The following is a 12,118-nucleotide window of genomic DNA, read 5'->3' as shown; positions in this document are numbered from 1 at the left end:
ATCCTTCCCTTCAAGGCTCAGGGGTCCAAGATTATCTTCTGTGTCTGTGTTAATTGGTTTCCCTTTTCTTTGTTGAAGAGCATCTGTGCAGTCCTTCTCCCTAGTCAGCCATCTTGCCGGAACTCCCACATGCTCTTCTTATAATATGATATTGGCATTAGTATATTGAAAGCTGGGGTCTGTGTTCCCTCTTCTTGAAACTGGATGGACATTTATAGCTGCCTCAACCAATAGATTATAGCAGAAGTGATGTAGATGACGTCAGAGGTTAGCTCATAAAAGGCAATATAGATTCTGCTGGGGCTCTCTTCCTCTGGACACATGCCTTGGGAAACCTGATCTGACATATAAGAAGTTCAGGTGATATCTGGAGGAAGTATAGGGGAGATGTTGCATTGTGGCAAATTGTGGTCAATGTCATGAGACAAAGTGTATGTGAACTGCTGTATGGAAAGTGAATTTGCTCTGTAAACTTTCATCCAAATCACAATAAAAAAGAAAAGAAAGAAAAACAGGCATGAAGAAGACATGAATAGATGAAAAGACACTTCACCAAGGAGGATATTCAGGTGGCTAGCTAATATGTGAAGAGACTCTCACAATCATTGGCCATCTGAGAGATGCAAATCAAAACAACAATGAGATATATTGTCTCACCCCAGCACTGATGGCAAGGTTCAACGAGACAGAAAATAACAAATGCTTGCCAGGATGTGGAGAGACTGGGACACTCATACACTGCTGATGGGACTGTGAAGTGATACAAACACTGTGGAAAGCAATGTGGCGATTCTTTAAACAGCTGGATTTGGAGATACCATCTGACCCAGCAATCCCATTACTAGGTATATATCCTAGAGAGGTGAGAGCCAGGACAGGAACAGATATATGCACACTCATGTTCATTGCACCATTATTTACAATAGCAAAAAGGTGGAAACAACCTACATGCTCATCAGCGGAAGAATAGATGACCACCTATGGTAGATACACATAATGGAATGCTATGCAGCACTAAAGAATAATGTAGAATCTGCAAAACACTGCATACTACTATGCATGAACTTGGAGGATATTATGCTGAGTGAAATAAGTCAACCACAGGACAAATATAGTATTAGTTCATTGTTATGGAGGGTCAAGGAAAGGTTTATATATGGAGGGAAACTTTCTTTGTTGGTTTCCAGGGGTGGGAGGGGAGGAGAGGGAACACTGCAAAAAAAAAAAAAAAAATGCATTGACCCATGTCACTTTAGTTTTGTGTATTTCAATGTACATAAATTATATTTCAATAAAATTCATTAAAAAAAAAAAAATGTCCAGTTGAAGCTGCCATGCTGGAAGACCGGAGAGAGAGAGATGCCCAAGGATCCCCAAGTATTCCTACTCTCAATTGTTTAAATCTTTAAGGCACTACCCACCAGATGCATGAATGCAAGATGATTCCAGCTTAGTCTAGACCCCAGCCTCCAAGCAACCGCAGCTTACTCCAAATGGAGTCCTGCCCAAATTGTAGACTTTTGAGCAAAATAAATATTGTTTGGAACACTAAATTTCAGGATAATTTCTTGTGCAGCATAAGTAACTGGAAGTTATATTTGTAAACATTAGCTAGTCTTTTTGTTGATGCATTAGCTTTTATTTTCACATTTGTATTGGGCAGATATGATATTAAAAATATATAACAGCCAATAATGTTGGAAACTAATCAGAATGGAGAAGGGCCAGAGACCCCCTGCTAGGCCAGATGTAAACACTTTAGTCATTAAATCTTGGGACTCAGGGAGCTGAGGAACAACAGCTATTTACCAACCAGTGTAGAACTACTCAAGGAGCCCTGGTGACAGTGGTTAAAGTGCTGGGCTGCTAAGCCAAAGGTGGGCAGTTCGAACCCACCAGTGCTCTGCTGGAGAAAGATGTGACAGTCTGCTTCCATAAAGGTTTATATATAGCCTTAGATATCCTATGGGACAGTTCTACTCTGTCACATGGGGTCACTATGAGTAGATATCAACAGCAGTGGGTTGGGTTGGGTTTGGTGGAACTATTTACATATTTAAACAACCAAACCACTGTGTATCAGTTGGATGTCAGCTGAGAATTAGTATGGTGCTTGCAGTGGACATTAGCTCATTTGTTTAGTCATCCTAATATAGCAAGAAATTACCTTTGGTAAGAATGAACTGAACCACCTATGCAGAGGCTGTTTTTCACTGGGTAAGCCTCCAGGTAAAATTCTATGCTCAACAACATTGTATTTATCTCAAGACAGATGCCACTCATCCTTCAGAATATGACTCGGCTGAGAGGAATTACCCTGAGATTTTGAGATTCCACAGGAAGGCACAGGATGGGGCCCATTGTTGGTCAGAAATACTTGCCATAGAGTGGACCTTGAAGTTCTTTGAGGATTCAACCATTCATAGTCACAGCTAAATTACACCAATGGGCAGCAATGTCTTTCTACCTCAGAGGAAAAGGGGAACTTGGGATTTGAGCTCACCAGTAACACCCTAGAGGAATCTCTTCTTGAACATGAAAAGTTATCTCACCATTGCAGAAAGCCACAGCTTGGCAAGAGAAGGAATTCTAATTAAATAGAGTCTAGCAAAATTAGAACAGAGCCCTTTTTATCTCACTTAATTTGCTTATGACCTCTTGTTGAATAAATATTACAATCGATTGGTTTTGCCTTATTGCTAGGTAAAAGATTTATTACTGTTTGAGAAAATCAAGATGTCATTCTAGGAAAGAAAGAAGAGAAAATTTAGCAACAAAGAAGTCCAAATAAATACAAACTTATTTAGGATGGTCTGTGAATTTATTTTATGACTTTAAAAGAAATCTTAAATTTCCAATGCAAATAGTCTGTAAACACAATTAGCGTGGGTTTTCCCTGAGCCTCTTGCCGAGAATGAAGTCCTTATGATGAAATACCTTTGTGTTTATAAGAGCCTGAAATTTTCACACTTGAGTAGTACGGCATTGTTGATCCAACCTGTGTCTGATTCCCAACCTTTTACTCACGCGACTTGCCCTATGACTCTGAAGCAAGGAATTTAACCCATGTGGACCTAGTGTTAGCAGTTTCTGATTTTGAGGTATATATATTTTCCTGAGGTACAAGCTATGTCTTGAAGATTTATTAGAACTATGGGACAAATGGGAGCTCTGGTGGCATAGTGCCTAAGGCACTTGACAGCTAACCAGAAGGGTGGAGGTTCAAACCCACCAGCCACTCCTCAGAAGGAAGATTGGGCAATCTATCTCCATAGTGATACCACATCAGAAACGCAAGGAGGGGTCACTATGAGTCCGGAGTGCACTGTGTTTGTGTGTATGGGACAAATAGCTAAGTAAGTGGTTGTTGTTGTTGTTTGCCATCGAGTCGGCCCCGACTCATAGCGACCCCCTTGGGTTTCCGAGGCAGTATCACTACGGAAGTAGGAATGCCCAACCTTCCTTCCGAGGCGTGGCTGAAGTGGTAGCACCTGTATTTCCCACCATCTCTTTTTTTTTTTTTTACATTTATCTGTTCCATTTTTATTCTAATAGATGTGTTTTCTTTTGAGTCCATTCTTATCCACATTTGACATGATAACATCCTTATAAGAGATAAAGGCATTTTCTTCAGTACAAATATGACAGAATAAAGGAGGGTCAATGACAACATCACATTCCAAACAACCAACATCAGCAAGGGAGGGGGGAACAGAATAAAGTCTTGTTTCTTAAAAAGCTCCTTTGTGAGTTAAATTTAAAATGACCTTGTTATCTGGTAATTAAAGCCTCATGAGAAAGTGGCTACAACAATGGACTTAAGCACTAGCAATTGTGAGGATAGGGTATGTAAGGTAACTCGCTTATACATAAAGTCTCTATGAGTCAGAGCCAACTTGATAGGAACTAACAGTGTAGAGTCATTCATCAAACATTTATCATTACATGCACTGTAACTATAGGTCAATATGGTTTTTACTTAACCATTATTAAAACAGACCGTCCAATATTTGAGCTTCCTGTTAAAATGAAAATTCAAAAGCAACACAAATCCAGACATGTTAAAAAACAAAATTAAGCTGAACTTCAGTTTTCCTGAATGTTTAAATGTTGGGAAGCAGGAATCAAGTAGCTATTTTTAAACTTTCAAAAAATTACTTCCTGCGCCTCAAGGGTAAAGTAGGATTTTTTTGTCTCTTGTATATTCATTCATTGCCCACTACATAGTTAAACTCAATTCCAGGATTTATTCTTTCTCCTAGGGGCAGCTCAGGTATTTAGAAAAGTAGTCCAAAGATTTTAAACTGAACATTAAACAATATTCTGTTTAGCAAATTAAAAGGTCGTTTTATGGGAAGGATATCTATCTCTATGGAGATACTTTGTTTTCTTCTTACTGCGCCATACCTGCCTTTCCCTCCTCCTCCTCCTTTTCATCCTCCTCCCTCATTTCCTCCTTCCCCTCTTCTTATTCTTCCTCCTTTCTTTCTTTCCTTCTTCCTCTTCTTCATCTCCTTCTTCCATCTCTTCTTTCTCTTCCTCCTTCTTGATTTCTTTTTCTTCTTGTTCTCAAATTTATCAGCTTTCTCCAGTCAGCAGGGAAATCTGGGATTCTACGTGGAGAAAACAAAGCTCCAAAAATTGACAGAATACCCATTGAGACACTTCAATAAATGACTGCCTTGCTGCAGGCACTCACTCGGCTATCCCAAGAGATTTGGAAGACAGCTACCTGGCCAACTGACTGGAAGAGATCCATATTTGTACCCATTCCAAAGAAAGGTGATTCCACAGAATGGAAATTATCAAACAATATAATTAATATCACATGCATGTAAAATCTTGCTGAAGATAATTCCAAAACAGTTGCAACAGTATACTGACAGAGAACTTCCAGAAATGCAAGCTGGATTCAGAAGAAGACGTAGAATGAGGGATATTGTTGCTGATGTCACCTAGATCTTAGCTGTAAGCAAAGAATACCAGTAAAAATGTTTACTTGTGTTTTACTGATTACACAAAAACATTCGATTGTGTGGATCATAACAAATTATGGATAACATTGGGAAGAATTGGAATTCCAGAACACTTAATTATAATCATGAGGAACCTGTAAATAGAGCAGGAGGCTGTCATTCGAACAGAACAAGGGGATACTGCATGGTTTAAAATCAGGAAGAGAATGCATCAGGGTTGTATCCTTTCACCATACTTATCCAATCTGAATGCCTAGCAAATAATCCAAGAAGCTGGACTATATGAAGAAGAATGTGGCACCAGGGTTGGAGGAAAACTCATTAACAACCTGCAATACGTAGATGACACGACTTTGCTTGCTGAAAGTGAGGATGACTGGAAGCACTTACTGATGAATATTGAAGACTACAGTCTGCAGTGTGGATTACACCAAAAACAAAAATCCTCACAACTGGACCAATAAGCAGCATCATGATAAATGGAGAAAAGGTTGAAGTTGTCAAAAACTTCATATTACTTGGTTTTACAATCAACACCAAAGGAAGCAGCAGTCAAGACATCAGATGACATATTGCATTGGGCAAATCGGCAGCAAAAGACCTCTTCCAAGTGATGAGGAGCAAAGATATCTCCTTGAAGACTAAGGTGTGCCTAACCCAAGCCATGGTATTTTCAATCACCTCATATGCATGTGAGAGCTGGACAATGAATAAGGAAGACCAAAGAAGAGTCAGTGCTTTTGAGTTGTTGTGTTGGTGAAGAATACTGAAAGTACCATGGACTGCTAAAAGAACTAACAAATCTGTTCTAGAAGAAGTGCAGCCAGAACGCCCCTTGGAAGCGAGAATGGCCAGACTTCGTCTTATGTACTTTGGTCAGGTTGTTAGAAGGGACCATTCCATGGAGAAGGATATCATGCTTGGTAAGGTGGAGGGTCAATGAAGAAGGGGAAGGCCTTCAATAAGATGGATTGACACAGTGGCCACAACAATGGGCTCAGGTATAGCAGGGATCATGGGGCTGGCACAGGACCAGGCAGGGTTTCATTCTGTTGTACCTAGGGTCACTATGAATCAGAGATGACTCGACAGCACCTAACAACAACAGCATGTGGAGAAATGATACTGGTGAGTGGAAGATCCTTGACTCAGTGAAAGGAGTAGGCAGGGTATGAGACTTTGAATTAAAGAAAAAAAAATCTAGTTCAATGATTTTAAACTAAATTCTCCAGTGCTGGGGTTTTATTTCCAGAAATATGACTCATTTGTGAATGTCTTTGATCACCCTTTCTGGTGAGCCAATGTGTCACATAGATTCTAGATTATGAATTTTATTTATTTATTTATTTATTCTTGAATTTCTGTTGTATCTATATGGTGAACTATGTACTAGGAGATGGGGATACAAGATGAATGGTACATGATCCCTACACTGAAGAAGCTTATCATGTAGAATGGAAAATAATTTTAAAAATTCCAGGTATATTATAAGAGCTAAATGTAAGCATAGGAAATAAATTTAATTCTCACAGCAAGTCATGAGGAAACTGAAGCACATAGAGGTTAAAATAGCTAGTCCACAGTTACACAGTTATAGGACTTGAGTTAGGACTTGGACCTATGTAATTTATGAAACATCTCTTGAGATCTTAAGAATCTCAAAGAAAGAAGGATCTGAGGCTAATGAAATCTGAGGGAAAATCATGTCCAACTTAATTTTGAAGGGTGAGTAATAAACTATGCATATCAGGTAACAAGACAGGTGAAGACATTTCATGTAAATGAAAGAAAGAGGGAGAAAGAGATTGTCAAAGGGCTAAGAACATCATAGCAACTTTTAATATCTAGTAGGTCAAGTCCTCCCCACTGTTCCTGTTCCACTGGTCAGTCATCTCTACAGGTGCTGATGTCAGTCTCACCCCCACCCTCTTTCTGAGTTAATGGTTCATGTTGTTGTTATGTGCTATCAAGTTGGACCCGACTCATAGCGACCCCTCCTTGGGTTTCCAAGGTGGTGTCACTACAGAAGTAGATTGCCCAACCTTCCTTCCAAGGAGTGGCTGGTGGATTTGAACCACCAGCCTTCTGGTTAGCAGTCAAGTGCCTTAAGCATTATGCTGCCAGAGCTCCTAATGGTTCATCCCACTGCTGTCAAGTCATATCCAACTCATAGTGACCCCTCCTTGGACTTCTGAGGCGGTATCACTATGGAAGTAGATTGCCCAACCTTTCTTCCCAATGGTTCATAGTGGTTGGTAAAGGTAACTAGGATTTAGGAAGTATACCTTGTAATGTGAAAGTTGACATGAAAAGGATAAACATGTCCTTCACAAAGTTAACTCTTCACTATCAGAAGTAAAACACAAACTTGTTTAAATACCAGGTCTCTGGGTGGGGCAAATGGTTTGTGCTCAACTTCTAACTGAAAGATTGGTGATTTAATCTGCTTCCATGAAGATGACAGCCAAGAAAACCCTGTAGAGCTCAGTTCTACTCTGTAACACTTGGGGTCGCCATGAGTCAGAATTGACAAAACAGCAACAAGTTTGTTTTTGTTTGTTTGTTGAATACAGTCTTATGCTGGTGAGTCTCTGGGTGGTACAAATCCTTAATACACTCAGCTACTAACTGAAAGGTTGGAAGTTCAAGTCCACCCAGAGGCACCTAGGAAGAAAGGCCTGGTGATCTACTTCTGAAAAAATCAGCCACTGAAAACCCTGGAATACAGTTGCATTCTGATACACATTGAGTCACCATGAGTCAGAGTCTGCTTGAGGGCAACTAGTGTATGCATTTAGGAGAGAGTTAATAAATGCTCACCAAATGGATGGATGGATGAATTGATTCCATAATGAAATAAAATAGGAGGAACTAGCTGGAAATCCAAGGCAGAACAAAATTCACTTCTTAAATATCTGGTTGTTCATATCAAAGTAACTTTGGGAAATGAATTATCTGGAAAATTGCTTCAAATCTATACTTCACTTTTGGTGGCTAATTCCTCCCTTAAAATGAATGTTCTTGGAATAGAGCCAGGCAGTGGAGGTAGCGAGTTTCTTCTTTCTTATTTCTGGTAAGGCTTCAGGTAAGGTCAAAAGCAAACGTGGACTTAGCACGATTCTGAGGTCAACTTTTGATTATTTTATTGTTATGATTTGTTTGCATCTTGTTTAAGTTTCCTCAACAAGATTTATGAATGAGACAATATATTTAAGTCTTTATTAACTATTTCTCCAAAGCTTTATGCTTGTTAAGGAGAAAGGTACTTTTGAAATGTGTGAGCTTGAAATATCGTTTAAGCTTTTAAAATTATGTTTTCCTACATTTAATCTTCATGAACCATCAAAGATTATTTTCTTTTAATGTTGAATGTCTTCTTTTCTTCTGTATTTTCCCTATTGGAATTCCCTTTGAATAGCTTGACTAATAGACATGGTAATCCCTTTAACTATATGAAAGCAACTCCTTTTTCTGAGAACACTCTTCTCTGTTTTGATGCTGATTAACAGACTAATAATACAAATGAAATATGCAATGGAACATCTTACAGTAGAACAGCTGTTAAAGAAAAAAAAAAGGCTGAAGAATATGTCAGAATGAGGTTATATGTAAACAAACCAGGTTTTATTTTGCTAGGGGTGAACCAGCCTAGTTACAGGCGGTGGAAAGTTTTAAACTCTCGACAGATTTTCTGTGATCCTTCTAAAAATAGAAAAAGGCAGCTGAGTACCCAGTGTGGAAGAAGACCCACAGGTTTCAATGAGGCTTATCAGTCACTAAAAACACTCCTGGAATTCTGGGACTGGATACTCCCCACCTGTTGAACAAGGAATGAGAACATTTGAGCATTTGATTACAAATTCTATTGTATTAACAGAAGGCCAGTAAAATATTATAAGGAAGCAAAAGCAGCTGAAAAACTGACAGGCAGAAATAAGAGTGATGGTGCAGAGGTAGCTAGTTTTGGAAATGTAAGTGATTGCATATATTCTGCATATGCTAGAGCATGGATTAAAAATGGCTGCAGAGCAAACATATATACAATTCTAACATATGCCTAGGGACCTTGGTGGTGCAATGGTTAAGTGCTCAGCTGCTTACAAAAAGGTCAGCAGTTGGAAACCAACAGCCACTCCATGGGAGAAAGATGCAGATTACAGCCTTGGAAGCCCTATGGGGCAATTAATTCTACTCTGTCCTACAGTGTCTCTATATTTGGAATCAATATGATGACACACAGCAACAACATACACCTATACTTTATTAAACAAATGTATACTTTCTAATTTTAGTTATTTTACATATATAAATGGTTGATTATATCTAAGTATTTTATATAATTTATGTATATGTATTTATATAACACATACACAGTACATATAAAACTAATACTTGTAAAATTCTAAACATTTTCTCAGTGCTTTCCTACACATTGTATTGTGTAATTCTCAATATAACACGTGATTTATCACCATTGTCACTCTTTCACAGATGAGGAAGCTGAAGTTTGGCTTACTCATGGTCACAAGGTTGGAGAGTGGTGGAACTAGAACTTGAACCTCTGTCTTCCGGCTCCAGAATGTGTGCCTAGCCTACTACGTTGCGTGGCTGCCCAAAGCAGTTCCATGCTTATTTGAAAGAACTCTTGGATATGCATTTCTGTGCTTTGCCCCACAAAAGAGATTAGAGTGACTGAGATATTGTTCTGTTTGTTGAGTTCAAGGACCCTTTCTTTCCTCCAACTATTTAGCCATTAGAGGTGATAAAGAAAGGATGTATTTATCTATGGATGTTTATACGCAACTCACTACCCTCAATTCACTTGACCTCTTGGGTAACTTTAATCTAGAGCTCAAGCCAAAATGAAGGAGAAAATTTATGAGCTCTCCATTTTGAAATGTGGTTAAAGTTTAATACAGTTAATACTGAAAAACAAACCAAACTCACTGCCGTTGAGTCAGATTCGGCTCATAGTGAGCCCTCCTTAGGTTTCCAAGGCAGTATCACTATGGAAGTAGATTGCCCCATGTTCCTTCCAAGGAGTAGCTGGTGGATTTGAACCACCAGCCTTCTGGTTAGCAGTCAAATGTCTGAGGCACTATCCTACCAGAGCTCTTATAATCTTTTATTTTTTATCTTGTGATTATAAATATTTGGTATTAGGAGACTATAAACAATTCATGTTTATGTGTGATTTTTGTCAGAAGTAGTAACATCAACTGCAACTGAAACTTAACTTGTGTTCCTGATGTGGACTATGAAAGATTTGTAAGAGCTTGGAAATTAAGACAAAAGTAAAAGTGAGGAGAACATTCTTAAAATGCCAATAACCAAGGAATGCCCTCCCATATGTTAGCATAGAGATTAGAGATTACAGTGTTTTTAAAATCAATCTGTGGTGGCTAGTAACAGGAAGTTAGAAAGCATAGAATAATTTCTAGACCTCTCCTACTTATGCCCCCACCCTTCCAAAACTACAGCACATACACTAAATATGCGTTTGATCACTGGACACTAACTGATGTCATTTCACTATGGTTCTATATTTTGTTGTTGTTAGGTGCTGTCGAGTCAGTTTCAACTGCATGACCTCATGTAAGACAGAATGAAACACTGACTGGTGCTGCAGTATCCTCCTCACAATTGTTGCTATGCTCGAACACATTGTTGCAGCCATTGTGTCAATCTATCTCCTTAAGAGTCTTCCTCTTTTTAAGAGGGAGAACAATGTGGTACAAAACTCAAAATCATTTAGAGGCAAAAAAAAAAAAAAAAAAAGAAGAAGGGGGGGACCAGGTTTGCTGGTCCAATAGAGCCTGGTGTAACCACTGAGACTATGGCCCCTAGCTGCCCTTCAGGTCTGGAATTGAACCCACAACTGTGGTTTCCAGCCAAACAAAGTACAGGCATGTGAGTTAAACATTTACCTCAAGTAGACACATGCCCTGGAGAGAACAATTATGGGAGAAGGAAGGGCTGCTTATGCACAGGGAGATAGCTCAGGGTGCAGAAGAGTATGAAGGGATGGACACTGGGAGGAGGTAACTATGGGGAGGAAGTGGGAGGGGAGCTGCTGCATTGTAAATTTTGGTCAATGACATGAGACAAAGTATATGTGAACTTCTGTATGAAAAGTGAATTTACTCTGTAAATCTTCACCCAAATCCTAATTAAAAAAAAAAAAACTGGACCAATAAGCAACATCACAGTAAATGGAAAGATTAAAAAAAAAAAAAAAAGAGTCTTCCTCTTTTTAACTGACTATCTCCTGTACCAACCATGATGCCCTTCTCCAGGGACTGGTCCCTCCTGATAACATGTGCAAAGTACAAGAGGTGAAGTATCTATATTGTTGTTGTTATGTGCCGTCGAGTCGGCTCCAACTGCTTGTGACCCTACATACAACAAAATGAAATACTGCCTGGTCGTGCACCATCCTCACAATCCTTGCTGTATTTGAGCCCATCGTTACAGCCACTGTGTAAATCCATCTCATTGAGGGTCTTCCTCTTTTTTTGCTGCATCTCCACTTTACCAAGCATGATATCCTCTACCAGGGAATGGTCCCTTCTGACAATATGACCAAAATAGGTGAGATGAAATTTGCACTTCTTCCAGGACAGATTTGTTCATTCTTCTGGCAGTCTATGTATTTTCAGTATTCTTCACCAACACCACAATTCAAAAGTATCAACTCTTCAAGTCTCTATATTAGAAACCTAAAACGGGTTTCACTAAATAACCTAAACCTAATATGGATACTTTTTTTTAATCTTGGAGAATTTATTTTTAAATCCCCTCTTAAATTTCTCCCACAAAAATCAACCATAGTTTATAACAAAAGTATGTTCATTGACTTGTTTATAAAGAATTGCTTGCATAACTTTTAGAAGGATCAGCACAAGATTGGTTCCTATGAGATAGAGGTTAAAGATATCTCAAATGTCCAACTTTTCCAAATTGCTGTACCGCTCCATCATGTCTAACATCAACTCCTCCTCCCCTTAGTTCTTTCCCTTCTGTCTTCCAAACCAAACCAAACCCACTGTTGTGGAGTCAGGTTGGACTCATAGCGACCCCTCCTTGGGTTTCCAAGGCGGTATCACTATGGAAGTAGATTGCCCAACCTTCCTTCCGAGGAG

Source organism: Orycteropus afer, unplaced genomic scaffold, assembly GCF_000298275.1.
Source record: "Orycteropus afer afer isolate SDZICR_OR568_19922 unplaced genomic scaffold, OryAfe1.0 scaffold00043, whole genome shotgun sequence".
NCBI lineage: Eukaryota > Metazoa > Chordata > Mammalia > Tubulidentata > Orycteropodidae > Orycteropus > Orycteropus afer.
Note: the sequence above shows the minus strand (reverse complement) of the source record.